Consider the following 6,028-nt stretch of genomic DNA (forward strand, 5'->3'; position numbering starts at 1 on the left):
GGTGGAGGTAAAAACATGTATGTTAAGTCAGGCAGGTGTGGGATGAATGTCCACTCATCGTATAAGGGGCCTTTGCTGGACCAAGAAATGTAGGAGAAAGCTGCAGTGACTTGATTTTAGAAGCATCTATGGCACATTCATGCAGGGGGTTGACAAGACCAGAACTTTGGCAAGGCATGTTCTGGTGATCCATAAAGAGAGACGCAATGATTTTTAAAGTACAACCATCATGAAAGGTATAATGTATGTAAAGGAAGCATGAGCTGTGAGGGCTGGGAGCTCCCCTATTGTGGCAGGGCTGGGGATGTGATGGTAAGAAATCCAGTTCTCAGATTCCTTTTAAAGATGAGATGGCCAGTAACCAGAAGCTTAATTTATCTATGGCTTCAAGATAGTTTGTCTTGGAAATGGAGACAGGCTAACATCAGCCATAAAACAAATTAAGTGAATTAAGCAAAGTCTCTAGATGCTTCTGAGATATATTTAGCAAAGACTACACTATATAATAGTTATCTCGTCTGCCCATTGTGGATATGAAATGTTCATGAGCCACCTTGCCCTAACATGTAACTGTGTTTGAGATGCTTTGTATATTTGCTCTTTGGTGACTCAGGACTTTCGAGAGATGATGGAAAACTTCATAAAATAAGTTAGACAAGTGACAGACTGGGAGAAGATGTTGGCAATGTTTAAAGTGGATGAGACATTAATAATCAGAATACAAAAGGATGCTAGATGAATCTTGGCCCAGACCCCCCCACCCCGCAACATGGACAGTTCCAAAATGACCAGGCAATTTGTAGAAAAATAAATATGAATTGGCTAACAGGCCTAGGAAGATGTCTTATATCATTGATAATGAGTTTACTGCAAATTAAATCTGCAAGATACAGCTGTACATGTATCAGATAAGTTGCACAATACATAGAGTGGGACACATTCAAGGAAGAGTGTCCAGTTCTAGTGGGAGTATTAACTGATACAGCTACTTGGAAAGTGCTCAGGTAGAGCACATTTAAGTTAAATATGCATATATTAAGATTTCAATCCCACCCTTGGGTCTTTACTATAGGGAAACCCACAGGTCCCCGAGGAATCCATGTGAGAATGATTGTGGAAGTGGGGAGGCCTAATCGTCAATTTCTAGTGGGCTGCCTGAGTGGAAGAGGAGACTGCAGTCTGTGAAATTCTATGCAGCTCTTAGAGGAAGCTTAATAATGACATGCGGCTACAGAGAGACTGTAAAAACAGAGGACTTGGTAAGGAAAACAAGACAGAACAAAAGAGAGAGGGATAGTAAAAAAAAAAAAAAAAAAAAAAAAACCAGAACAGGTTATAAAGCACGTTTATGTTTATAGGAAGTACATATGCATTTTCTTTTTGGTGGTACTGGGGTTCCTGGAAACCCTCTTACCTCCGGGCTACACTTCCAGACCTATTTTTTATATTTTTATTTGGAAACAGGGTCTCTTAAGCCAGCGTGGCTGGCTTTGAACCTGCGCGATCCTCCTGTCTCCGCCTCCCAAGCGCGGGGATTACAAGCGTGCGCCACCACGCCCGGCTACATATGCATTTTTTTACAAGGACATATAGGATGTGTATAAGAAGCTGTATTTAACTTATTTGAGTGAGTGCCTATAGGAGGGAGGAAGAGCCAGGAGAGCCGAGGTGGGATGAAAGAGAAAAGTGAAATATCATCAAATAGGTGATGGTGGTTAAGTCAAGTATCTGCACTAGAGGTCTCCCATTCATCAGTAAAAGTTGGCAGAAATCATTCATTGAGAACCAGGACTTAAATGCCATGAAAATATGACCACATCCCATGTATTCATCTGTTATCTTTTGTATAAATAACCATTTAACAAACAACATAAATGGGCATAAATAAGTAGACTTATTTTACGCCATTCGTAGTTCTGCTTAATCAGGTGTGCTTCAGGGCCTCGTGGACCTCGGTCCTTCTTGTCTCTGTGTTCTTGCCTTCTTCCTCTGTTTCCATGTTCTTGGGTGGATTCTGGTCCAAGCTGGAGATGGTGGCAGAGAATACTGAATGTCAGGTCTGCAAAGATTCAGAGTTCAATCTTTATTTAGTGTCTGTACCACTCAGTTTTGAAATAGGGTATCCATCACTAGTTATACACTACATGACACAAGAGGACTCTTGGTTTGCTCAGCACATGGGAATTCCCAGATAACAGCAAGTCATGGAAGTTGTGGGAAGGGTGAGATCCCAACTTTTCCAAGAAGAGTGTCTTCAAAGAGGATCTGAATGGAGACAGGTGTGGTGGCACAAGCCTGTACTCCCAATAACTGCTGAGACAGGAAGATCACAGGTTCGAGGCCAGTCTCAGCAATTTAATGAGGCCTTCAACAACCTAATGAGGCCCTGTTTAAAAAAAAATACTATGTGTTCATTTTTGGAGTCATCATCTTCTAGGAGAGAGATTCTATTCTCCATATGGTCTAATCGATTGCTTATACTTTGAAAAATGGGCTGGAGGTGTAGTACAGAGGTGGAAAAAAAGATAAAGGGTCTGAATTAATAGTTTTCTAATTATATGGACTTCTTCAGACTTTATTTTCTGTTATTATTCTAAAATATCATTGTTTTACTGTTTAACATGTTTTACTCTATCACTTAAACTATTCCTGTCCACTTGACCTCTTGTAGAGTATATAATAGTTTTGTCTGTGTTAGCTTCCTGTTGCCAGGACCAAAGTACATGACATAAATAATTTAAAGGAAAAAAGATTTCTCTTGGCTTGTGATGTCAGAGGTCTCAGTCCACAGTGGGCTGCTCCGTTGCCCTGGGCCTGAGGTGAGGCAGGGCATCATGGCAAAAGGGCCGGGTGGGGGAGAGCTGATTTGCTCATTGCAGGTGGAAGGAGAGAGAGAGAGAGAGAGAGAAAGAGAGAGAGGAAGAGAGAGAGAGAGAGAGAGAGAGAGAGAGAGAGAGAGAGAGAGAGAGAGAAAAGAAGGGCCAAGGAGAAGATAAACCCTTCCAGGACATATCTCCAATGACCTATGCCTCCCACTCCATCCTACTTCCCAGTAATCCTTCATTCTTGCAGCTATCATCTAAAATATTGACCATGCAACTTATAGGAAAGAAGATTTAACTTTTTCACAGTTTTGGGCTCAGTCCAGGGACTGAGGACCTCAGGGCACGGCGGCAGGAGGTGGAGGAGAGCAATGGGCCGCACTCCTACCATCACGGAGGCCAGCAGCAAAAGAAGGAGTGGGGGGAGTAGGAACCATTGATATAATCCCCAAGGCTGCATCTTTAGGGACCACCTCCTCCAGCTGCACCCTACCAGTCTACTACCCGGGTAAATTAATTACAGTGAATTTATCCACTGCTGGGATTGCAACCTGCATGGCTCCATTACATCAACCCTAAATATTGATAAATGAGCTCTTTAGGGGACATTTTACATCTAGCTCTAACCTTCATCAGTGGTTTAATTCATTGACAAGGCTCGAGCCCCCATGATCCGGGCACTTCCCAGAAGTTCCATCTCTGCACACAGGAGACTTTGGGAGACATTCCTGATCCAAACCATTGCACTGTCTTCTAGGCTCTCAGCTACCTGCAGAGGGCAGGTTTAGTGATAACATGCTGGGCTGCTTTGGTTTCAGTTCTTAGTTTACTTCAATCGTTGAGCATAATTCAGTAAAGGTATGTGTAGTTCAGTGTTAGTTGCATTAGCTAACTATGTGATATCCAGTTAAATTGCTTAATCTCTAGCAGGGTGTGGTGGCACACGCTTGTAATCCCAGCATTTGGGAGGCTGAAACAGGAGGATCTAGGTTCGTGGCCAGCCTCAGCTACTTAGTAATGGCGCTTTGTGACTCAGTGAGACCCTGTTTCAAAATAAAGAATAAAAAATAGGGCTGGGGGTGTAGCTCATAAGTAGAATGCCCCTGGGTTCCAATCCCAGTACCACAGGGAAAAAAAAAAGCTTAATCTCCTGAACACTTTTGCTTATTAAAAAGACTGGGAAATATATAGCAAATGAAGGACTTAAGTAAGGAGTGGAGGTGACATGCCCATCTTGCTCCTCCCCAGGAGGCCCAGATAGATGATAGCTGGTACTGTTGTGGTCCAATCCATATCTGGGTTTTCCTAACAGGACTGACTCAGAGCCATCTGCAGAGTGATGCATTTCTTGACAACATACAGAAAATACAATACCTGAGTCATTTTCCTCACCCACTCTGTTGGGATTTTTTTTCCCATGATTGTTTTTCTCAGATGCAAGGGAAAGGCCTATCATTCCTGGGGGAGGTGATGATTTGTTCCTGGCCAAGAAACATCATCACATTTCCCTCCCTCCAACTGTCAAGTACATCAAACTTTAATAACTTTACCACTGGTGAGAAGACCTGAGTTGGGTCAAAGAAGTTTCTCTGCAGCTAATTTTTATCATTTCTCCAGCTCCCAGCATGCACTTCTTACCAGAAAAGAGGGGCACGTCGACGTTTCCTTTCTGGAGTGACTTTCGAGGCTCCTCCACAGCTGACCTCCCAGGATCTGGTGTGCACTGCAGCTTAGGTGTCAGTAACTTAACAACTAAGGGAAACAAGCCCTGTTCTCAGTGTGAAGGGATGGCAGGTGTTCAATTTCACTCAGCACAGCCCAGCCCTTTGATAACCAAGTGCTTTCCTGAGAGATTAAAAAAGGTGTAACTTGCAACATGAAAAGAATAAGTCTCATGTTCCTCTCCTGGTTTTGGATTTTTAAAAGTTATTTTATTTTATGTTTTTTGTAGACAAGTTTTAGGTTTGTGACAAAATTTAGAGAAAGATGCAGAGGTTTCTCAAAAAATTCTTGATTCCTTCACCCCCAGACAGTATCCCCCATTATCAACATTTACTTAACAGAATGGAACATTGTTATGATTTATGAATCTACATTGGTTCACTTGGTGCTGTACATTCTATGGGTTTGGACAAATGTATAATGACAGGTATCCATCGTTATAATAGCATAAAAGCCTGGGGTGGTGGCACACTTATAATCCCAGTACTTGTGAGGCTGACACAGGAGGACTATGGGTTTGCAGCCAGCTTTAGCTACTTAGTGAGGCCCTTTGCAACTCAGTGAGACCCTGTTTCAAAATAATGAATAAAAAGTAGGGCTGGGGGTGTAGCTCAGAGGTAGATGTCCCTGGGTTCAATTGTCAGTACTGCCAAAACAACAACAACAACAACAACAACAACAACAACAACAACAACACAATATAGAATAGCTTTGCTGTCCCATATATTCTCTGTGCTTCACCTATTCATCCCTCCCTTCATAGTTACCCCTGGTAACCACTACTCTTTCTCTTCTCTTCATAATTTCCAGGTATTTTTTTTAAAGTTGGAATCATACAGCTTATAGTCTTTTCAGATTGACCTCTTTCACTTGCGGTTCCTCCATGTCTTCTCCTGACTTGACAGCTCATTTCTTTTCAGCTCTGAGTTGTATCCCATTGTCTGGATGTACTCCAGTGTGTTGATCTATTTACCCACTTTAGGGTATGTTGGTTGTTTCCAAGTTTTGGCAATTGTGAACAAAGCAGCTATAAATATCCTGTGCAGGCTTTTGTTTGAACATTCAACTTTTTTGGGCGAATTCTGAGGAGTGTTATTGCTGGACCTTACGGTTTTGCTTTTGTAAGAAAGCCACCAAACTGCTTTCCAAAGTTGCTGTACCATTTTGCATTCCCACCGGCAATGGTGGAGAGTTCCTGTTGCTCCACATCTTTATCAGCACTTGGTGACGTCAGTGCCCTGCATTGCGGCCATTCTGGTAGGTGTGTGGTGGCATCTCACTGTCGTCTAATGTACATTTCTCCAATGGCATGCAATGTGGAGAATCTTTACATAGGAACTGCAGTCTGAGTGTTTGTGTCTCCCCCAAATTCACACGCTGAACCTTGACCACCAATGTGATAGGATTAGGAGTTTGACCTCTGGTGGGTGGTTGGGTCATGAGGGCTGAGTCCTCATGAATGATATCAGTGACCTCATAAAGCA

The sequence above is a fragment of the Muscardinus avellanarius genome (assembly GCF_963383645.1).
Source record: "Muscardinus avellanarius genome assembly, chromosome: 14".
In the NCBI taxonomy this organism is placed as follows: Eukaryota; Metazoa; Chordata; class Mammalia; order Rodentia; family Gliridae; genus Muscardinus; species Muscardinus avellanarius.